General features: G+C 39.5%; 2 long non-coding RNA genes across 3 annotated transcripts in view; both read right to left on the reverse strand.

Moving 5' to 3' along the window:
* Window positions 1–24,787, reverse strand: part of LOC121923691 — a 137,433-nt gene that overhangs the window by 100,154 nt on the left and 12,492 nt on the right. The gene's annotated exons all lie outside the window — the stretch shown is intronic.
* Window positions 9,707–19,613, reverse strand: LOC121923692. The gene is made up of 3 exons (XR_006102430.1): window positions 19,533–19,613; window positions 16,160–16,185; window positions 9,707–10,595 (listed from the first exon to the last, which is right to left on the reverse strand). It is a non-coding gene; the product is annotated as an uncharacterized LOC121923692 (long non-coding RNA).

The following is a 24,787-nucleotide window of genomic DNA, read 5'->3' on the forward strand; positions in this document are numbered from 1 at the left end:
GCAGAAGAACCGAAGTCTGTTCTTCTGTCTTTCCTCCTAACTGATGTTTCCATAACCTCTCCCATGAATAATCTCCACTGCAAGGGGGAATTGTGATACAGACCCTGTTTCTGAGTGTTACACTAGAGAGCACTCATATCAGGGTGTGGAAATGTCAGTCAGTTACTTCCAAACTGACAGACGAACAGAGCCCTGTTGCTCACAGAAACTGTTGTACAGTAAGTGGATACTGGGGCAAGTTGTTGGACTGGCAGACGTTGCTTAGCTATACAGCTAAATTGTCATGTAGATAAGCAGATGATGCACAGCTGTAACCAATATTCCTGCAGAAATTGATATGCAGACTTGATGCACATACTTTACTTTTAAAGAGTTTGTATACCTGTATGTTGTAACTACTGTTGTTATTAATTTTTGACAACTATTCAAAGCCATTTCAAAATATTAAAAAAAAATAAGCCAGTCAGCAAAATTACAATCACAAAAGTGAAATGCAAAGAGTAAGTGAAAATCATAATAAATTCAAGGCAGCAGATATAAAACATTGCAGCTTTCAAGCCACATACTAAAAACCTGTTGAACGAAGCAGTTCTTTGAAAAAAAACCTTAAAACTAAAAAGTAATGGGATGTACACAGCAGGCCTCTAAATAAGAAAAGGAAAGGCTTTCCACAACCTTGACACCACTATAGAGAAAGGCATCTTCTGCTTAGGGGATGGAGAACATAAATGTCAGGTAGCAACATAGGAAAGCTGGACGATCTAATCTACATCTAAGTAGCAAAATGTAGATAAGACAAGCATCCAACATTTTCCTTTGTTGTTGTTATTGTCGTTTAGACAAATGGGTACTTTCTGGTGAAAACTAGTATTTCATAGATTCATAGAATCATTTATTTCTGTTTGTTATCAAAACAATCCCATGATGCAGGGTATCAGCATTTCTGTTTTTCAGAATGGAAAATGAAGCCAAGAGAGGGCTGACATGTTCTCAATCCCACAGTTGCTCAGGGATCTGAACATAGCTCTTCCTACCAGCTTTTCACATTAGGCACTTAAATCATTTTATCTGGGTTTTATCTGTCACATCTACCCATGTCACACATGTCAAAAAGTTAATATTGGGGGAAAGATGCTTTTAGAAATTTTAGCTATCCAGTTGTCTTGTGCGAAGGGTCCTGCATCACTTTACAAAATGACCATATTCTGTATTCCCTCCTTTAAAGAAAAAAAGAAACCATCAGTTGATAGTTAGCTTCTTTATGACTGTATATTTTTTGCAGCAGCAAGAGAACGTGTTTGCCAGATCATCCAAATTAAATAGATCACATTTTGCAATTTCATTATTTGAATTACAAATTGCTGTTTTCCACATTTTATGTTGCATAAACCAGATGGACAAGTTTGTTTTAATGAGAATGAGTGTGACAATGTGTGTGACTGTGTGTGTGTGTGTGTGTGTGTGTGTGTGTGTGTGTGTTAAAATTGAGAAGTGCAATGTTTACCTAAATTGCAGTTAAATCTCACAGTGTGCAATGAAACTCTCCAATGGGTTGGATGGCTGGGATTTTTGTTCAGATTTTGTTTTTGTTAGGTGTCCTCAAGTCACCTCTGATTTATAGCAACCCTATCATGGGGTTTTACTGAACAGATTTTTTTCAGAAGAGATTTCGTCTTAAGGTGTGAGACCATGAGTTGCCCTGGGTTTTCATGGCTGAGCAGGGATTCAGACTCTGTTCTCCCAGAATCTAAGTCCAATCCTCAAACCACTATATACTGGTTCTCTTCTTTTCAGAGGGTATGAAATTGCAACCCCAGAATCATTTCTGAAAGCCTCCTGGATCCAGGGTGCTCCACTGAGTGGTGAATAGGGCTATGAGGCTCTATCACTGTATTCACTGTATTCACATTTGTCAGTACTGTAGTTTCAATGTTCCCTTCTACAGTCTGAACTGCCGCAATGAAATTCAGGCTAGGTGACTGAAGAATTGTGAATTCAAAATCAACAGACAACAAGAGAACATGAACAAGATGAAAACAAAACAAAATATGTTCTGTCTGGAAAAGCACCAATCCATTCAGTTTGGTAAGTGTCTTTCAATCATCTATGATATCTAAGCTTTTGTTGTTTGCTTAATTGAAGTTAGGCTCTGTCATTAGCAGCTCTATCTTATGTCATTCACTTCCTTCAAATGAATTTGTCTTAAGTGCAAATGATATTCCTGCTCTTCTGAGGAAACTGCATAGCAACGAGGAGGAGGGGGAACCATCCAGTTTCTAAAACAGCATCTATGCTGTCACAATTCAATCCAATCACCCCAACTTTCTTATCTTCACAGTTTCTCTATCTGAGTTAGGACACTATCAAAAGACCAAATCTTAAAGGCCTGCTATGACAGCTGCTTGGAAAAGCCTGTAATGAAATGTTGATGAAAGATGAGAAATATTTAATAGAAGCAGATGTCTCTTTTCAAATCAATTCTACTCAAACTTTAACTATATCATTTTCATGAGGGTGCCAAGAGTATCAAAATTTTGTCACCCAGAAAACACAAAATGTATTATCTGAATAAATTATACAATGCATGCAAGCAAGTTTAGAATATTTGGGTGACAGAGGAGATGAAAGGTAGAAGAATGATGAGGTAGTTTAAAGCAGGTGTAGGGACTGAATCACAGGTATGACAGATTGGTTTGTGGATTCAGAAAGAGATTGCAATATCCTATGGCAAGGTGTCTTATATATGCGTAACCAAAAAGAGGAAATGCATCACCAAAACAACAAACATAATAACAGTCACTCTGGAACAAACTAGTGACCTATCACATCCAGGATATCCAGGATGCAGGTTCCCAACAGGTGTCATAGGAAGCACAGAAGGAGGACAGAAATATATAATGCAGTATATAACACAACAATGTTGCTTCCCAGAAATACATACACTTGAATTCTACTAGTTAGATCCAATTTGAGTAGACCCATTAAAATGATTGTTCAGTGGTTTTTCAACAGATAAATCCCACTGATTCAATTGACCTAATCTAATTTGTCCTATATAGAGATTGACTGTTGTTGTTGTTGTTGTTGTTGTTGTTGTTGTTGTTGTTGTTGTTGTGTGCCTTCAAGTCATTTCCAATTTATGGTGACCCTAAGGTAAACCTATAATAGGGTTTTCCTGGCAAGTTTCTTCAGAGGGGTTTTTCCACTGCTATCCTTTTAGGCTGAGAGAGTGTGACTTGCTTAAGGTCACCTCAATGAGCTTACCTGGCTGAGCTGGGATTCAAACCCTGGTCTCCATAGTTGTAATCCAATGCTCAAACCACTACACCATACTGATTCAACACTGATTCAACATGTGGATAAATCCCATTGATTCAATGGACCTACAGTCGGCCCTTCTTATACACAAATTTTTTTATACACTGATTCAAGCATCCACAATTTGAAAATGTTCAAAAAAAGTATAAATTTCAAATATCAAACCTTGATTTTCCATTTTTTATAAGGGATGCCATTTTGCTATGTCATTATATTTAATGGGACTTGAGCATCCATGGATTTTGTTATCCATGGGGGATCTTGGAACCAAACCCCGTATATAACAAGGGTCCACTGTACTTTGATTTGTCCTGTACAGAGATTGATTATTGCAGGTACTGGAAGTAAAATGTACCTATCGTGACAAACAGAAATTAATATTCCAAATAATTTCTACAATCCTCACTGAAAACTGTTCAAGCTGCAGCAACTGATGGGCAACTTCATGGCTGTTGCTCTTCCTTCTTATGGTTCTAAAACCTTAAACCAGACTTTGACTGATCAGTTATTCAGAGGGCAACTTCATATAGAGAACTAATTGTGCTTTGAATAGATAGCACAGTCTATTGTCCTCTGTAAAGTAGAAACTAAATGAAACTAGCTTTGATCCCATTGCATCTATGTCTTCCCATCAAATCAAGCATGTTGTTGATATTTGTGTTGGATGACCTTGAATGAACTAACAGGAACACCTGGGTTTTTTTTTCAATGAGAGCACAAATGCTCAGAAAATGCCATATTATCTTTATTAGTTGCCATTTTACATTCATTTAACATGCCTATCAATGCTTTTGTAGCCACTGCTACAAAAAGATAAGCACATTCCCAGAATTTTCAGTAATTTTAGAACCACTATCTGTAGCATTACAATATGTGAGTCATTTTAGTGTTACCATGCAGAAATGGTACATAGAAGAAATGGGAGGAAGAACAAGCAGTGATGGTGAACCTTTTACAGACCAAGTGCCCAAACTGCAACCCCACTTATTTATTGCAAAGTGCCACATCCCTCTGGCTTTCTAGTAAGAAACTCTGGCAAACTCTGTGCTAGGACGACAGCATGTGTGCCCACAGAGAGGGCTCTGAGTGCCACCTCTGGCACGCGTGCCATAGGTTCGCCATCACTGAAGGGGTTACCATTGCTGTCCTCCACACTATGTGGCACAGGAGGTTGTTGCCTCACTCTATCTGATATTCAACAACAAGAAGTACTTTGGATATACGCACATCATGACTGGTATTTTGCATAACCGAAAACCAGCTGATAGTTCCAACTAGAAAAAAGGTAGACCATTAAAGCAATGAGATTTAGATAAGTGTTGACTTACCAAGTCTCCCTTGTTTTAATGGGTCTACTCTGTTAACAATAACATATTGCATTATAAATGTCTGTTTCAGACATGGTTCATCACTTCAAATTGCTTGGACACAGAAAAGCAGACAGGGTATCAGGAAAGGGGAGGCTAGGAATTATTTCATTTGAGATGGTATGCACCAAAGGTCATTCAGTTATGTGACACAGCAGCACTAGAGCAATTGGACTCTTTTCTCCTCAGAAACTCAACTTTCAGCTGAAGGTGCATTAAACTAACTTGGATTGGCATCACGCAGATAAAATCAAAGTAAAAAAAAATAACACATCAGTAATAAACTGGCTCTCTCTGTCTAGCTTTTGGGAATGACAGAAGACGACCAGGATCAATTCTCCACAAGATCATCTTATGTTTTTGGAACTGTATCATCCCAGGAGGTTTGCACTGCTGCTCATTGAGCAACAAACACCAAATAAACCAACCCCTATGTCAGAAGGATATCTTAGAACAACATATTGAATTTGCTGGTAGTTTTCATGTCAGAAGAGAGTAGGGGGAATATCAGAAACCGCTCTTAAAAAGAGACTCTTTCTAGTGATCATTAACAAATATTGCTCTGCCTGACTTCTTCATTGGATTTCAGGTTTTAAATTTTCATTTCCTGAACTAAGAGTCTATTCACAGGAGTAGACCAACATTTATATCAATATTTTTTCTCTTCACATTCAACTTTTTACTAATTCTTAAGAGAAGCTTTATAGAAAAACAATAATTTTAATTTATCCAGAGGACAGTAGATTCTTTAAAATAAAAAGGCTGGCTTTGAGTGACTAGGCAGAAGATATAGATGACATGAGGTGGTTTAATCAATATCTCTAGAAGTATGGGATTTAACATACAGTAATATTTAATTTATTGGCAAATATAAAACATTCTTTCAGTAATTCCAGCAGCAGAGGATTTGATTCTGCAATGCCAGCAGTGACAAGTGGCCCTTGCAGCAATGGGGTACAGAGACCAATTAAGAAGGAGATTCTGGCTTCAACATACCAATGGTTGGTAGGTTTGGTTGAACAGCCGAACAGATCCATGAAGTGGAAGGGCAACAACTGAGCATGAATTGTAGAAATGTTTGGTTGCATTAGTAGGAGTAGGTGATGGTAAACGATGAGAGATTCAGGAAAGATAAAAGGAAGTATATGCTGAGGTCCATAGTATATGCTGAGGTCAGTTCCAGGACCCTTGTGGATACCAAAATCCATGGATGTTAAAGTCCCATTAGGGACACTGTGGCTTAGTGGTTAATACGGTGCTTCTGTCAATTGCAAGATCATCAGTTCAGCAGTTTGAGACCCAAGTGCCTCCTGATGGGGTGAGCTCCCATCACTAGTTCCAGCTTCTGCCAAGCTAGCAGTTCAAAACCATGCAAATACAAGTAAATAAATAGGTACCACTTCGGTGGGAAAGCAAGAGTGTTCCATGCAGTCATGCCCCATGACCACTGCAGTCGTCTTCAGACACCACTGGCTCTTCGGCTTAGTAAGAAAGATAAACACCTCCCCCTACAGTCGGTTATGACTAGACATGCATGTCTAGGGGAAACCTTTACCTTTACCTTTTTTCAAGTCCTGTTATATACAGTGGCAAAGTAAAATCATGTCCCTTATATAAAATGGGAGGTAGGTAGGTAGGTAGGTGTGTGTGTGGAATATTTTCAAGCCATGGATGGTTGAATTCATTGACACAAAATCTGTGGATACAGTGGGCCAACTGTACTTCTTCACTCATCACATAGCTAAACTACCCTAAGATATAGAATGTATCTACACTGCAGAAATAAAGCAGTTGACATCACTCCATCATGGCTCAATCCTTTGGAATCCTAGGATTTGTAATTTGGTAAGGGATTCAGCTTGGTCTATCAGAGAGCTCTGGTGTCTCACCAAACTACAAATCTCAGGATTGTGTAGGATAGAATCATGACAGTTAAAGTGATGCCAAACTGCTTTATTTCACACATAGTGGTGATATCAGCAGGGAAGTGCTATTGTGACCATCTTGTCATGGCCAGCCAAGATCAGGTCTTGGAGGATGAGGAGGAGAATGGGGCTCCTCCAGAGCAAGAGGTAATTGAGGCTATACCAGGTGCTGGTCCTGCTCCAGTGCAAGAGGTAGTTGAGGCTACACCAGGTGTTAATCCTGCTTTGCCAGAGTCCAGCCCTGATCTCCCAGCCCTAGAGGAGGAAGATCAGCCAGGTCCTAGTGCTGGTGGGATTCCTCTTGAGGTGCAACAGCCTAGTGGTGATGCTGGGGAGGAATCATGCCTGGACATGCCTTCCTTCAAGCAAAGAAGGGCTGAGAGTGCTTGCAGGTGTAGCTCCAGGAGGATTGTAGAGAGGCAATTAGCAAATCAGCCTTAGGTGGCATGGGGGAGAGTTTCCCTTACTTAATGAGCAGAGAGACACCAACTCAGTGCCAGAGTTTATTGCATGATCCTTTGGTGTGACTGCTCCTGGCACTGGCTCTGTGTATCCTGACTCCTTGTTGCCTTGACTCTTGACCTTGGAATGGACTGGACTCTTGCTACCTTCTGCTGCCCTGACCCTGGACCGGACTGACTACGCTGACCTCTGTTTTCCTGACTTCGGCTCTGGCTTTCGGCTTGCTCTTTAACTCTGACTCCTTGCAAGGTTTGTGGACTGCTTCCAGTGCTTGCTAATTACCTTTCTGAGACATCCTTATCAGCGTTGTTTATGTATGCTGGCTGCAGTCCAGGACACATCTTCAGGTGGGTTTCTCAGAGGTATCTGACTGGTCACTAAATGAAGAAAATTCTGGACAAGAGGTATCAATCCAGAAAATCTCTTCTTATATTCTTACAGTTTGTTCATTCAGGGATTTGCCAACAGAGATGGGATTGAACCAAGAACATCTTGGTTCTAAATCATGGAGGGATGGAGGGAACCTCCATGAATAGAGGAAGCTTTCCACTGAAGGATTTTGCCTTTCTACACAGATATCTGTGCATGCATTCAGTCGCCTGTTGACCTATGGTTACCCCATGAATTTTGTAGGTTTTTTTATAGGCAAGGAATACTCAAAGGTAGTTTTTCCAATTCCTTTCTCTGAAATATTGCCTACATCAGCTGGTAATCACTGACAGATTCTCTTCCAAGTACTAACCAGGGGTGATTCTGTTTAGCTTCCAAAAGCAGACAGGATCTAGTGCATTTGGGTTATTTACACATGAAGGGCTATAAATAAAGAGAAAGTGACAGACAAGACAGGCAAGGACATAATTCTGCCTTCAATCATCAAGTGAATATGAAAAATGCATAAATAAGGTTTTAAGGACTGGTGGAAATAACCTGGACAGCTGTGTGTGATGCACACAATGAAGTGCCCTGGGGCCCTTTCACACTATACAGTTATACTGCTATGATTACATTTTAACTGTCATGGCAAAATCCCTGGGGTTCCTAGTTTAGTGGGGAATGCTGAGGATACTGCGGACAGCCAAAGAGACAAAAAAATGGGTTATAGAACAGATCAAACCTGAACTCTCTCTAGAAGCCAAGATGATGAAATTGAGGCTGTCGTATTTTGGCCCCATCATGAGAAATCATGACTCATTAGAAAAGATAATGATTTGAGGGAAGGTAGAAAGCAGCAGAAGAAGATGCATGTCACATGGCTAGACTCAAACAGGGAAGTCATGAGCCTGAATCTGCATGACCTAACCAGAGCGGTGAGGAATAGGGGAATTTGGAGACGTCTCATTTCCAGGGTTGCCATGAGTTGTAGCTGATTCAAAAGCAGTTAACACACATATCAAAGATTTAGAGTTCTCTGTCTGAGAATTTGAAATACCCCTCCCTTAATTACAAATCCCAGGATTCCACAGGATGTTGCCATGCAGTTATAATAGAATTCCAGTGCTATAACTGTGTGGTATGAAAGAGACCACACTATGTGATATGATGATGAATTTTTGGTAGAAGATCATTACACTCACATTCTTCAAAACATACTTTTCCAAAGTTATCCATGCACATTAGCAGTCTTGATAACACACCTTCCTCACTGCAATCATTATGAAAAGTGTTTCCCTCAAAAGCAGGTTTCATGTGAAATTGCTTATAGGAATGATTTTCTTGTCATATTCTTTTTCAGCATGCTAACACTTTGGATTTATTCTAACTTACTAGGGTATCATATTTGTCGTTCTAATTTGTTCATCATACTAACCTAGTACTAAAGTCCAGACAACATCCTAATAAGCAAGTTGGGTGTAATCTACTGTGCAGAAATATAATAATCATACTGGTCCCATCTAACCATAGCCACATTCAATTATTTACATGCCACAACCAGTGACCCCAGATAGATGGCCATCTAGCTGCAATGCTTATGTATACCGAAACCTTACTTGATTACAGAAAAAGCTAGCCACTGAAGATTCAGCCAGTGCAAATGTTTGGCTAAAACTTATATTGTATCATTAAAAGAAAGAAGGAAAAGAGAAAGAAAAATGCTCTAGAGATGTTGCTGTATTTTCCCTTCTCCAGAACAAAGATTGAATTTTACACTTCATACATAAAACCTTAAATTGCTTGCGATTAGCAAGCATATTTAAATGTTTTCCTCCATCCTTATACTCCATTAAAACCAGAACTTCTATCTTAGGTTCTGTCTTAGGTTCTATCTTAGATTATATGTTCCATTTATACAACAAGTGAAATTTTTAAGGGAACACAGAGAAGCATTCTTTTTGTCCTTTCTCTTCCGAATTCTCTTCTCTTAGAGACTTACCAAAGCATACGTTTGTTTTCCAGAATCAATATGATCCACTTTTGTTTTAACTGGCTGCTAGGGATAGGGAATGCTAGCATAGAACAATTGGCAAACTTTTGCTGTAAATCCAGTTAAATGATGGCTGAATGGGTGATAGACAGATAATAAATGACAGACAGACAGACAAAGACTTTTCACACTGAATTTCATTCATTTCTTAGTGGTATATATTGTAAATCAATAAATTACTAATTAAAACTTTATTCTAGACCATAGATTGTTTTGAAAGAAAGGAACTGTCACATATTAGTGGGGAAAATGAGGAGGAATTAATAAAATTTTAAAGAACTGCACTGTTCTGAAATCCAAACACAAAATTCTGGTTTTGAAGGGAAAAAATGCTAATGCCTCTAATATCCCAGAAGTCCAGCATCTACCCCATTCATTCTGAAACAAGCCTCAGCTTGACTGGGATAAATGTGATGTGACACCATGTATATTAAAGATAATCACATATTCCAAAGATTTCCTTTGATTCACAAGCAACCTAAGTCTCCTCCTTTCATAGGCTAATAATCCACCAAAGTATATAGAAAGATCCTTTGTCTTTGTTCCTGAACTGAAAAGGCTATGTTTCAGATTCCCTTTATTATCTCCTTTATTGTCTTGGATTGAATATTTCTGAGTACAGTTCCTTGTAAAGTAAATATTGCTTTTTCCATGAGTGCAAAAAGTGTCTGTTTTCAAAATTCAGAATTCCCTGGGAAAGAATGTAAAAGATTAAATGGAAAGGGTGAGATGCTTTAACAGGCACTGCACTGTGGATTTCTAGAGAGCAATTAGTATGTGTGGACAATCAAAATTATGCAGAATTAGAACTTACTTTTTCTAATTACTTTTCAAGAGAAATAAAAACAACAGATTATAACTCATTTCCATAAAAACTGTTCTTGCTCTATTGAAACTACAGATGTTTTAGCAGATGTGATATTCTGCCACAAGATGTTATTTTATTGTTACTTTTTACTTTATAGGTAGTTCACCATCGGGCTTCAGCAATGATCATAGTATTCCCCATGTCCCAATCTTCCAAAGGTAACTTTCACTTCTTCTTTGCTGGTCTGTGTTTTCTGTCCTCATGCTCACTCTTCAGTCTGTCTCTCTGTCCGTCTGTCAGTCAGTGTGTGTGCGTGCCAGTTGTACATCATGGACATTTTCACAGTACAGAAAAGATGCACGTTGCATGTTAAACACATTAATACATTTCAAAACACTGCATTATATATTTAAAATATTAAAGCATTATTTAAGGTAGATAGGTGTAATTCCTCTAATTCATTCATCTGCAATTTGGCAGTGTCTAGTTTGTTACAAAATTTCATCCATTTATGTGAACATCCCCCCACCCCCCCGCAGGAAATGTACTGTCACTTTGGTTTCTCAGTGTATGTCAATGAGAAGCACAAAAATTGGATTCTGAATATCAATTCTGATTGGAATGTATATCAGATATTGGATGGTCTGAACTAACCCAAATCACTGAAGTGGCTTTCAGACTGAACCAGGAAGCCCTTGTAACCCCTTTTTTTCTCCATAGGAGATTTTTTTTTGGGGGGGGGGGGGGTGGTGGTAAAGTTCTTTATTGGGCTGGAATGCCATTTAGCTGAAATTAGAAGCAATAGCACATGAAAATATTAGTATATTGTGGATTCTACCTATTGCTGAGTTTCCCTGCAGTAACAACAGATTAAAAGCACAATAGGTGTTAATGCAATATACAGTATTTAAAGGCCTAGAGACAAAATGCTAGGCTACACCACTAAAAATTATTGGCAAATATTACATTTATCCAACTTGTGTTGCATTTGTATAACAAGATGCACTACTTATTGTGTAGAACTTAAAAACAAATTTTAAATAAATGCCAGCACATTATGTTAGATTAAAGAAACAGACAGAGGACTCATATTGCGTATCAGGAGAGACAACCGTAATAGGGTTTAAAAAATAAAAAATAAAAACTTGTCACATTTTAAAACTCAGTATGGTGACATGATACTAAATGGAATTATTTTCTAGATTATAGCTATACTATTTTTGGAAATGAGCTATAAATGGAGACACTGTATTATCATTAATTTCATACACTGGAGGCTTATGTAATGTTTTCTTGTAAGAATGAACAACTCTTGAGTAGCAGAAAATCAAGATTTCTTTCCAAGAGAGTCTTTGTCCATTTCAATAATGTATATAGATTTAGCAGCAGAAGGATGGAAAATGAAGCCAAAACTAGCCTACAGCCACAAATACTGAGCATAGTATTCCTTCTTGTTTGCCTTTGGGATTACAGTACAAAGGATAAGTAGCATCCAAACGTTTAATGAACATGACACTCTTTAAAGCAAGGGTTCCCAACCTTTTTGACTTGCAGAGCCCTTATTCCTATGGCGGAGCCCCTAAGAGGCCTACCCTATGTCTTACAGGTTAGTGGTATTTAGGAGTATATATAACAATATATTCTTATTATTTAATTTCATTCAATTTTATTTCTTTCATTTTCCTGGGAAGTGCTCATGGAGCCCTAAGGCACTTCAGATCACAGGCTGGGAACCCCCTGCTTTAAAGAAAAGCCTAAGCCAGTTTTCACTGGGGTTGCTACCTAGGGCTGTTGCACACTACACAATTTGAGTGGTACGTTCCACTTTCACTGCTATAGCTGTATCCTGTGGAGTCCTGGGTTTTATAGTTTAGTGAGGCCCTAGAGCTCTCTGACTGAGCAATCTGAATACCCTTCTCTCCACTGAATATCCCAGGATCCCATAGGATAGAACCATGGCAGTTAAAGTGAACTATAGAGCTATAATCACATAGTATGAAAGGTCCCCTACTTAAAGAAATCTAAAGAATAGAGAACCTGGCCTTAGAAGAACGTCTGGGAAAGATACTGCTGCTCCCACTGATTGTTTGCGGGTGTGATGTTGCTGACTTTTTGGTCAGTTTTTAACTTGTATGTTTGTATATTTTTTGTTTTGTGCCTTTTTAAATACTGTATTGGATTTAATACTTTTTTAAGGAGGGGAGGGTATTAGGGATTTTATATGTTCTGTATTTTTAACTTGGTTAACTGCCCCCGATTGTTCTCAGAGGGGCGGGATGTTGTTGTTGTTATTATTATTATTATTATTATTATTATTATTAAATAAGTGTATGATGTCAATAGTACAATCCTGTTCATGTCTGCTTATGTTCTACTATGTATGTTCTGCCCAACCACATAGACTTAAATGGGACTTGCTTTCAGGTAAGTATATTGACAAGATTGAAGTCTAAATTTCAAAAATGGGTATATAAATAATAAAACATTCTTTGAGCTGAGCCCAGTGTTAGTTGCAACTAGAAAACACCAATTCAGATATACAAGACTAATTGGAGCTAACATTGGACTTAGCTCTTTCATTTTAGATTATTATTTGTATCTTTTGCATCTGTTTGATTTGAGAAATGTTTGACACCTCTTAGTATTCCCACTTACCACTAAAGCAGTGATCCCGAAACTATTTTGGGTTACCACCCCCTTTCACCTTGGGCAAAAACTTAGTGGCCCCCCATTGCATATTCCTTGATATTAGGTCTACTGTTCTACTGCAAAATAACCAAACTAGGGGTGAAACAGACCACCCCAAAAGAGTGGATTAGGGACACCCCAGAGCCACTCACCCCAGAAACCACACACTGTGGTCCCAATCCACCCCAATGCCAATCCAAATAGGAGTGGAAAAGATCCACTCCTATTTGGGCCAGTAAAGGGCCATCTTAGGCTTCCCCACCACAACCGAAGGGCAGGTTCAAGCCTCTCCAAGAGCATGTGGTCCCAAAACGCTACACCCCTGGAGTGGCTTGAAGCCACGCCCACCTGAACGGCCGGGTGGCTTCCAGATGTCTTGGGAGCACGCGGCATCAAAACACAATGCTCCCAAGCTGCCCAGAAGCCAACTTTTCCAGGCCATTGTTTGGCCCCCTACACACACACAAACATTGCTTCTTCTATTACTTCTTCCCTCAGCCTGTGTGATGAAAGAAAACAGGAGCAGCAGAGTAGCTCCAACCTGCTAGCCAAGTCCCAGCAATGCTCACAAAGCTTAAGCAGGGTCCCAACTTCGAAACCTCCTTTTTGCCATTGCTACATATTCTAACTCCTTGCTCAGCTCAGTCACGCTGTCCCCAAAGCCCTGTGCCCAAGCCTTGCAAGTTTTCCAACCTCCACTGCCTCCACCAAATGAAAGATGCAGCTAAGGGAGTGGGCTCATGTGGGCAGGCAAAGAATGGGAGACACCACCACATTAAAGGAGCAACAAGGCTGCACTGTGGTTTTAGGAGACCCTGAAAAAAAGTTTAATGCAACCCTCATCCCCACCATGGTCCTAAAGGCTACTAGTTCCCCTTGTCTTTCATGTGCACCAATACTTTGACTGAAGGCCCACCTGCCACTCCCTTTCCCCTCATCACTCCCCTTGGATCTTTACACACACACCGGGGGGTGCATACTACCCACTTTGGGCATCACTGCATTAAAGCTTTGCTTTTACCATGTATGTGCATTGTATGTCTGTCTAGAAGGGAGAGGTTGCTACCCACTGCATCCTAAGCACCCTGAGAGTAGATTTCAATCTAATATTTTATATTCATGGCATGCGGCGGGGTGTTATCAGTATGTTGATGACACCGAATTATATCTCTCCATGCCCCAGACCTCAGTGTCAACTAAGGAAGGCATCTCCCCTCTGAATGAATGTCTTGAGGCAGTAATGGGCTGTATGAGGAAAAACAGATTGAAACTGAATCCAGATAAGGCAGAGGTGCTCATTGTTGTTGGGGGTCCTAATCCGGGTATGGAGGTTTGTCAATTGGTCCTGGACGGGGTCACACTTCCCCTGAAGGACTGTGTTCACAGTTTGGGCGTGCTCCTGGATCTGTCGCTCCAGATGTCAGCTCATGGGGCTACCCTTGCACCAAGTCCATAAACTTCCACTAATTCAAAATATGGCAGCCAGAGTGGTCACTGGAAGATCTAGAGGAGACCATATTATATCTATACGAAAGTCTCTTCAGTAGCTGCCTATTAATTTCAGGGCACAGTACAAGGTGTTGGTTATAACCTTTAAAGCCCTTCATGGCCTGTGTCCAGCTTAATTGTCAGATTGCCTTATCCCATATAATCCGCCCCACACATTGAGGTCCTCTAATAAGAACTTACTGCAGCCAGCCAAAACTAGGCTAGCTGTGGTTACTCAGAAGACCTTTTCCTTGGCCACTCCCAAGTTATGGAATAGCCTGCCAGAGGAGATCCGCTATATCACCAGTCTTGAAAGCTTTAAAAAGGCAATCAAGATGTATCTTTTGTGGTAGGCCTGCCCAGTTTAACATTCCAACAACCCCCTGTCAATTTAACTTTATTTAGCAACCACCCACTGCCTCTGCCCTGCTTTTACTAATTTTTTTAAGTATTGTTAATAATTTATTTGTATTTTATTGTGGGTGGGAAGGTTGGGAGTGTTTGGAATACAATGGACAATGAGACATTTCTTGTATGCTTATTGTATTTTATGGTCCAAGGTAACACACACACTTAATGTGTGCCACTGGAAGACAGCTTGAAGCACTAGTGTAACATCCTTTTATTTCTGTCCCTAATTTATAATTTGTGATTTTATGTGGCATGGTTGTAAAGTGCACCATTTAAACATTTATCAGCCAGATGTAGGTTGGCATTTTGTTAGTGACTTACACATGCATAAGTTCCTTATCATTCTTGTCTGATTCAGAAGTCCATATTCAGTTGAAAGTTGCAAAAGCAGAGTGGTGCAGGTAGTGCCATCACATATCTAATGTCACTGTGCACATGCACATGTGCTTTATGTATTGCATATGCAGATATGCACTGCACATTACAATCTTACATTTCACCTTTTCACCTTCAGTTATGCAGTGTTGCAGTTGATTAATTCACTATTGTCATCTCACTCTGCAAGTGTAAAGATACACTCTGTATCCTTAATATAGTATCTTAGTCACACTTAGCCCTCATACTGAAACATACACTGTGGGAATGATCCAGTTCCTGGAAACATTGTGGGGAAGACATGATGGGGACAATGTTACATTACCACTGTAAATTCCAAGGTTTCCATGCTGAAAGTCATCCATTTATCCAGGGCTCTCTCAGTGTATGTGTGGATTTCTTTGGACTTTAGAGGTGACAGCTTTGATCAAAGTGTGTAATGGATCAAGTGAAACCATGACACATAAAATATTAGATAGCTAGAAATAAATATGTGATTATGTTGCTCACTTCATATAATTTCAATTTTACTTTGATGTTTCTTTAACAGTACTTCAAGGATCAAATTCTGATATTTTAGTTGGATGAAGGAACTCATTCAAGACTGATCTTGGAAAATTAAAATTACATTCCCAGTCTTTCTGTCCCAAAATTTCTTCTCCAAATAGTGATACTCAAGAAAACTATCAAAAACAGGCCAAAATAATGAAATCAATTAAAAAGAGTATCCTGTTCAGGCATTCTGGCAGGCATTCAGTAAACTTCACACATGAAGAGGGAAGCACACTAGACCTAACTAAATTGTGTTGTAATTTTCCCCAGGGCTAAACTGAGACTGCAATCCTCTATGAACTTAACTAGGAATAAATCATATTGAATTGTGTGGGACACATACCTGAATAGACATGCATAGGATTGCACCTGTCACAATACAAATAAATAACACACTGTTAAAAAGAAACAAGAAACTAGAACTGAAAGAGTCAAAATTTAAACATACATGCACACATCACAATATAATCAGTTGTAAATCTCAATGCCTGTTGGAAAAGAAATCAATGAACTACAAAGAGATAGGATATAAGTCACATGTGGGTGGTGCCACCAATGATAATAATATAATAGTATTCATTTCTTACCCGCTTCTGCCCATGGATCAAGGTGAGGAAAAACAACAATTAACAGAAGCTCCCGCCTTTGAAAATTGGCCGACTAAGCGTGGCAAGGACCCAAGCTCCGTGTGGGTTACAGTTGCCCAGTGGAAGTAGCAGTGATTTGAGTGTGATAAAACCTGCTTGAAGTCTGTGTTAAGATGCTTTTTTGGGTGTGTGATAATCTCCCTAGTCCTAGCTGACTGGAGTAAATGTCCTCCACGGGACCTAAGCGTAAAGGACAGATTATATGGGATAAGGTGGACTCAAACTATGTAAGGCTTTAAAGGTAATAATCAATACTTTGTACATTGCTCAGAAAGTAACTGGCAGCCAATGGAGTGATTTTAATATTGGTAAAGTGTGATCATTCCTGGATAACCCAGTAATATGCCATGCCTTGAACTAGCTGAAGTTTCCAAACTTGGTACAGAGATAGCCCAATGTACAGCATATTGCTTAAGTTCAGCCTTAAGGTTACCAGCACGAGCTAGGTCCTCCAGCTCTAGGAAGGGGTGCAGCTAGTGTATCAGCTCAAGCTGATATGTAGTACTCCTGGCTGTTGCATCTCTTTGAGCTGGCATTTGAAGCAATGGATCCAGAAGCACACACAAGCTGCAAATACAGTCTTTCAAAGAGAATGTATTCCCATCCAAGACTGGTTGTCAAACCTCCAAGCCCAGATTTGGACCTTTGACAGTAAAGATCTTCGTCTTGTCTGGATTCAGCTTCAATTTGTTTTTCCTCATCCAGTCCATTACCTCCTCTGGGCATTCATTCAAAAGAGGCTGTTTTTGAAGGCATGGAAAATATATTTTGGTGTCATCAGCATACTGATAGAACCCTGCCCCACGCCTCCAGATAGTCTCTCCCAGTTTCATGTAGATGTTGAACAGCATTGGGGATAGGATGGCACCTTGTGGTATGCCATATAACAGCTCCACTTTTTGTTTTGTTTTTGTTTTTTGAGGAGCAGCTGTCTCCAAGCACCACTATCTGGAACCTGCCCAAGAGATAGGACCAGAACCATTGAAGCACAGTGCCTCTGATTCCCAAATCCCCCAGGCGTTCCAGAAGGTTGATGGTGTCGAATGCTACTGAGAGGTCCAAAAGCACCAGCAGGAACCCCACCTCACCCCCTTGAAGGTCATCCACTAAGGTGACCGTAGCAGTCTCAGCTCTGTATCCTGCTCTGAAGCCAGTTTGAAATGGATTTAGATAAGTTGTATTATCCAAGAGTGCCTGGATTTGAAAGGCAATTGCCCTCTCGATCACCTTGCCTAGAAAAGGGAGATACGATACCAATCTATTTTTTTTTAAGTCCAGGAGGTACAAGGAGAGCTTTTTAAGAAATAGTTGTACACCATTTCTTCTAAACAAGATGGAAAACTTCCCTCCCTGAGAGATGAACTGATGATATTATATTTGGAGGCTAATTTCATCTCCTCCTTGGATGACCTTGGAAGCCAAGAAGACAGGGATCAAGAGGATAAGTTGCCTCTCTTACTTGCCTTAGCAACTTGTCCACATTGGTGTTACTCATTAACTGGAACTGATCTACAGTCTATCAACTTCCATTACAATGACATTTTATCCATAAAGTGATCATGAAAAACATCACAGAAAAATGCTGAAGATTCTAGTACTGGATTCGGGGGGGGGGGGGGGGTGCCTGAGTTAAACCTCTCACCACCCTGAACAATTTCAGCTGGATGTGAATTCACAGATGGAATCCATGCAGAGTAGAAAGCTTTCTTCACTGTACGTGTTGCCACCTTATAGGAACAAAGATGTTCTCTATAGAGTGTCTTGCCAGACTGAAGTCATATTTCTGCCATTTGCACTCTAGTCATGGTTGCCATGAACTCCTGAGCTACACCTGACAGACTGGTCTCAAACGGGATGTTGAAACTGCCCAAGATCAAAAGTCTGGGGGACTTTTTAATAGAGAAAGGAACTGGCAAAATAACCACCAAGTATTCCTTGCCTACGAAAACCCTATGAAATTCATGAGTTTATCATAAGTACGTACACACACACGAGTCCACATAAGAGGAGATAATCTTTCTTTCCCAGGCTGTAATGAATACAAATTTCCCCCTTCCTAGAGACTCAACCCCATGCATTAATATTAATTGCATTAAATGTTTTGGGGAAGATTATTTAAGACAAAATGTAAAGTACCTTTTCTCCCAAATGAACCTAGTGGGATTCTGAGGCCATTTTCAAAGCAATGAATGAGAGCACTTTTGTTGGCCATATTGTTCTCCTACCCCACCCTGCTGCCATTACCACCATCCTCTTTGGCTGAGTTTTTCCACTTTGTGGCAAGTGGTGGCAGTAGTGGATAGCCAACAAGAACAATGGTCAGCAAAAAAGAGGGAGGGAGGGAAGTGGAAGTCCGTAGTTTGGGGTCTTATGAGACAGAGACACTTAGAGGCAAGGAAGTGGTAGAGTAAGAGGAGAGCGGATAGAAGGATGATGAGAAGGAGAAAGTTGGAGTGGAGGAAGCTGGAGACACATGAAGAAAGAGAGAGCAAAGAGAGAGAAAGGAAAATAATAGCATGACACAAAAGGCACATGGAAGAGTGGAGAAGGCACATGGAAAGGGGAAGAAGATAAAACAAATGGTCAGACAGAAAGACTCATGAGAAAGCAAGGGAGGGAGAAGAAGAGAGAGAGAGACTGAGAGAGATGAGCAGAAGATGGCATTCACAGGATGGTAGAAAAGGATGTCAACAAAGACAAATGGCCAGTAGAAGAATTAATGGGGAAGAGACAGGAGCATTTTATAGTAGTAAGAGACAGAGGAGCAGTTAGAGGAGGTAGAAATGGGGCTTCTAAGGTAGCCTAAAAGTACCAGAATTCATAAATTCAGGAATCACTTCTTATGTAGTATAAAATTAATATCTGACATTTCAGTAGAATGAATCAGAGAATACTGTATTAAAATGTTCTTCACAGATAGCAAAGCTTGGACCACTATGTTTGAAAATTTATTCATTAATAATAATATTAGAAATTGAAAGTATTCCTTCTTTAGAACAAATCAGGCAGCACAGAACCATGTGATGCACAACTCCTCTTCTCCTGAGGCCTTCCTATTGTCCTGCTTACCTCTACTGAGGGCAGCGCAGCAGGGGCATATGCAAAGGAGTAGTCCAGAGTCCAGTCCAAGGGTCACACACTACCAGTCAGTCAGTCACAGCAAAGGGCATAGGCAAGAACATAGTCACAAGGCAAGACCAGAGGTCAGATAACTTGAATCTAAGAGCAAGGAATACAGGAACAACAAGACTGGTTGTTGATTGCAAAGAATGTCTGCAGCTGGAGGTCTTTTAAAAGGCCTCAGCTTCTCTCAGTTGAAACCTATTAGCTCTCCTCTTAACTTCTAACCTGGAAGACCACCTCACAGACTCCTTGACCTGTCTTCTCTCCACAGGTCCTGGCACCTGCAGCCTAGAGTCTGTTATTCCCTCTGCAGTTTCCTGAGCAATAGATTCCTGAGCCTCCTCTGAGACTGTTGAACCAGGCAGCCCCAGATCTGTCCCTGCCTCAGTCTTCTCCATTTCTTCAGAGTCTGAGTCTTCTGATGGTGTCTCTAAGTCAGACCCAGGGCAAATACCTATTTTACCAATTTGGCAGAGAGAGAGGGTGTAGGATTAACTTTATTATAAATTAGGACATTTATGCAAGCAACACTGTTGTTAACCACCCTCGAGTTAATCTCGATTCATGGAAACCTCATAAATGAGACACCTCCAAGCCCCCCTCTCTTCAATCATTCTGATCAGGTCCTGCAGGCTTGGAGCCATGGCCTCCTTGATTGTGTCTTTCCATCTGGCATGCAATATTTCTCTCTTCCCTCTACCCTTCCTAGCACTATTGTTTTTCTAGTGAATCATTCCTTATCGTGTGGCCAAAATATGACTGCCTCAACTTAGTCACCTTGGCTTCCAGGGAGAGTTCAGTCCTGATCTGTTCTAGAACCCACGTTTATCTTTTTGGCTGCCCACAGTAAACTCTGCACTTTTCTCCAGCACCACATCTCAAGTGAATTAATTTTCTTTCCATTAGCTTTCTTCACTATCCAGCTCTTACATCCAGACATCGGGATGGGAAATACAATGGCTTCGATTATCCTCACTTTAGTGTTCAGTTTTATATCTTTGCACTTTAGAATCTTGTCTCATTCGTTCATAGCTGCTCTTCCTAGTCCTAGCCTTCTTTTAATTTCTTTTCTGCAGTGTCCCTTCTGATCAATTATTGATCCAAGGTGCGGAAAATATTTGATAATTTTAATTTCTTCCTCATCTAGATTGAATTTATGTAAACCCTCCATGGTCATTATTTTTGTTTACTTAATGTTCAACAGTAGACCTGTCTTATGACTTTATTTGACTTTCATTAGCCACATAGGGGGATAACAAATTAATAATATTATGAATTAATTAACTATTATTTCCAAATTTTGGAAAATTTATATGTTCACCATGGATGTTGTTTTAAAAACAACAACTCTGAATTTCCTATGGCATAGAACTTTGATTATAATTACATTTAGTTATTTTTGTGGGCCTAGGACAGCGATGGAGAACCTTTTAGAGACTGAGTGCCCAAACTCAAAGGCGTTTCTGCACCGGGTCTTACCAGGTGCCATGTGGGGAACACTTCCAGGGGTGGGACTTCCTTAGAGACAGCTAAAGACCCGGGAAGGTGGTGGGGGGGGGGGGGGGGGAAGAGGAACAGGCACATGTCTGTTCCCCCCCCCCCCCCCCGCCACTCTCCTGTCTCTCTGTGTGCCCTCAGAAATGGCTTTGCATGCCACAGAGGGCACATGTGCCATAGGTTCAGTACCATGGACATAGTATTTCTTTACAGTATTAACTACTTTAACTATTGATCCAGTTAAGAAATCACACACACATAATAATAAATAATTATTAAGGAGGAGTACTTTCAGTGGGTGGGTGTATGACAAATGGGCCTTAGAAAATATTTCCTTTCTTTCTTTTCTAACCTGCTACAAGGGAGGTGAAGTGTGAAATCATGGTTGGAATTTTGTTTTTAAACCTGCACTTGGGTAGAATTTTATGTGCAATAATATAACAAGACATAAATTTATATAGCATAAATTTAAATAGAAGGTTAGAATTAGTGTACTGAAAATAAGCATTCCCTTCTCCGTGTAAAAAATAATTAACAGAAATTTTGTAGGCTCTTAATTTAAATGTAAAATAGTGTCATTTTCCCACTAAATTTTGTTTCTTTGCCCCTACCTGCTAGGAAGAGTTTTTGCAAAATAATATGTTTGACAAGATGGATAGATCATTTCTAAACTCTGGACCAAGTGCATCCCTTATGGCTTCTTTGTGACCACTTCGTTGATGAAAGGAATGCAGGAAGTCTCTATTACGTTTTAGAAGTACAATGGACAATTCCACCTTCACATTTCTGCAACAGTTCAGCAATATTTTACCCATGTAAGTGCCTCTGTGTGATAAGGTCCAATGTCTTCACTGCCACTAAATAGTCTTAATCTAAGATTATATTAGCAGACAAAGGCCACAATAATACCTTTTTCCATAATCATGAAGATGCCATTTGAAGGGGGGGAACCCACGCACAACTGTTTGAGTAAAACCTTAAAGACGGGGTTTTCAGAAACATGAAAATTAAGGATTCATGGGCTCAAGGTTTTATTAGAATTTAAGTTTTATTGGCTGTCAGTATAGGATAACGATGTCAATAAAGGTATTTCACATAAGGAAAAAATGAATGCCATGTATACCTCGTACAGAATTGATTTTAAATTATAGAGCTCTCTCTTTTGTAAAGGAAAAGCTTTGTAAAAGAGAAGAAATGAAAGGCAAAACCCTTGGTGTATTAAAATGATCCATTGGTAAAGAGACTGTATACTGCTCTCTGTAACTGAACTTATCCTAAGGTGGGAGGTATTTTAACATATGCCTCACAAGATTTGGTCTAAAGAAGATTGACCCTGAGCACAATAGCAGGGGCTCATGAAGAAAAAAAAAATTAAAAGATTAATTATGGCTCTGATTATGCTTGTAATGAAAGATGGCTTATTGACTAGGAAGAGAAGACATCGCTGGCATGGGTAAAAGCCAGAGCAAGAAATATAGGGCCTAGATTGAAACCTCCCCTTCTCCCCCCCCCCACACTTCTGATTAAAAAGGAAACAGTGAGAAAAAAGGGGGTAATTTGGGGGAGGGGGAGAAAAGAAAATCTACCCTGCCCAACGTAGTAAAGTCTGTGGGATTTGCAATTTGTTACAGTCGGGCTTGCAAGAGGTCACTGGAGAAATAATTCGACAGGCCTTTCAAAGAAGTGGATATAATTTTATAAGCTTTTAACATTTGCTCTTATGTGGGTGAAGAGAATGATACAAGGGAGTTTAGACCAAATGCATTAGGCAGAAGCTGATTACCTGCAGGGGCTAGATAGAATGGTATCCCTTGTCATTGCTCAATTGGCAAGATGGATTATGAAAGGTGTCGCTGTGCATGCCTAGAGGCAACCAGTGTAACTTGGCCGCTGCCAGAGGCAGGATTCTACACTTAAGAGACAGGGAGTAATTAGCATCCCAGGCTGAACCATTACTTAAACAGATTTTTCCTTGCAGTTTATACATCCTTTTTGAGGCAAGAACTAGAGCAGCTTAGAGGAGAGTTCTTTGTTTGGATTTTGAAAAGGGCATCAAACATCCTCCTTTGCTTCAAATTCTTCTTAAAGAAGAGAACATATTCTTGCAAAGATCAACCTGACCAAGGGAATAAATTATCACTCAGCAACTACAAAAATATATGGCAATCATTTATAGACTACAGCATGGCTTCCCAATGTTCCATCAAAATTAGTTTCCTTTTATTCTTTTTTTAACACTCAACTTCATTGACTTCAAGAGCCAAGGTAAGTAAGATAAGTCAAATGGATGAGACAATAACCAGAGATGAGTGTTTATCCTTCCAGCATGATAGCATCTGTATCTGTGGGGGAGACAAACTCTAGTTCACCACTCTCGCCTACTGTCACACTCTATTGACAACAACCTTAATCGCCGAGTTCTTTGCATTTCTGTGCTTCAGTCTCCTTTTCTGGTGTTTTTTAATATCTCCTACTTCAGCTTTCAACTCATCCACATAGCTGTCAGTTTTCTGATGGGCTCCTCTCCCTCTGAATGTCTACATTTCTGATGATATTCAGATAATTCGCAAGAAAGGTATGGCATCCTATTTCAAACCTGACATTGTTCAAGACTGCCAGACCATTTCAATAGGAGTGTATGGATATGTGTTTTAGAGTTTATCAACATACAGTGTTGCAATTAAGTCCTGTAGAATAGGAGGATATTACTTCCAAGAGCATATGGGAATGTTTGAGAACTCAAAAGATCTTCTATGCCCAGTAAATCCAATACAGTCGCTTTCAACCAAAAGCTACTAAAACTTTTCCAGAAAGTAAAACAATTTTGGGAATGCAAATTCCCAGAGATAACAATCTTAAAACTAATACACTGAAAGTGTGAATAGCATGATTACTGGGTTTATAAATGAGCTCATCAGTTTGTAGCACCTTTACAACAGTTAACAGCAATTCTAAAATAATTTTTGCTCACATGCTCAAGGACAGCCAAAACATAACAGGAAACCCCAGAAAAAAACATAACTTTTCTGAAACAAGTGTTCACTGTAGGTTCTACTAATAACTTACAATTATTATTTTATTCACATTTTTATTTCCACAGCTTCTGTTTTACCTACACAAATAGAAATACTCAAATAACTTTTGCAGGCATTTTGCTACACAATTAGAGGGGGAAATGATCTATGATACTGTTTACAGTATATATATATATATATATATATATATATATATGACAGTCTCACTACATTTGACTAATATTTTCCATATGATGAAAGTATTTTACAATCTCAGTCTTCCCGTTAAGTTCAGATTCTGCAAAGAACAGGTAGAGAATCTGCTTCCCTCTGGATCGAGCTTTTAATAGTTGTGGATTCTTAAAAACAGTGTAAGACACTTATACAAGCTCTCAAACATTAAAACAGAGAATTTTAATTCATGAGTCTTTCTCGTTTACTTCTAATACTTCCTACTACAGGCTGAGTTTCCCTTTTCAGAAATTTGAAATCCAAAATATTCCAAAAACCAAAACATTTTTCATGGACAACTGAGATAGTGACACCTTTCCTTTCTGATGGATCAATTTACAGACTTTTGTTTCACACACAAAATTATTAAAATATTGTGTATAAATTACCTTCAGACTATGTTTATAAGACTTATGTGAAACATAAATGAATTTTGTGTTTAGACTTGGGTCACATCTG

Source organism: Sceloporus undulatus, chromosome 2 (assembly GCF_019175285.1).
Source record: "Sceloporus undulatus isolate JIND9_A2432 ecotype Alabama chromosome 2, SceUnd_v1.1, whole genome shotgun sequence".
Lineage (NCBI taxonomy): Eukaryota > Metazoa > Chordata > Lepidosauria > Squamata > Phrynosomatidae > Sceloporus > Sceloporus undulatus.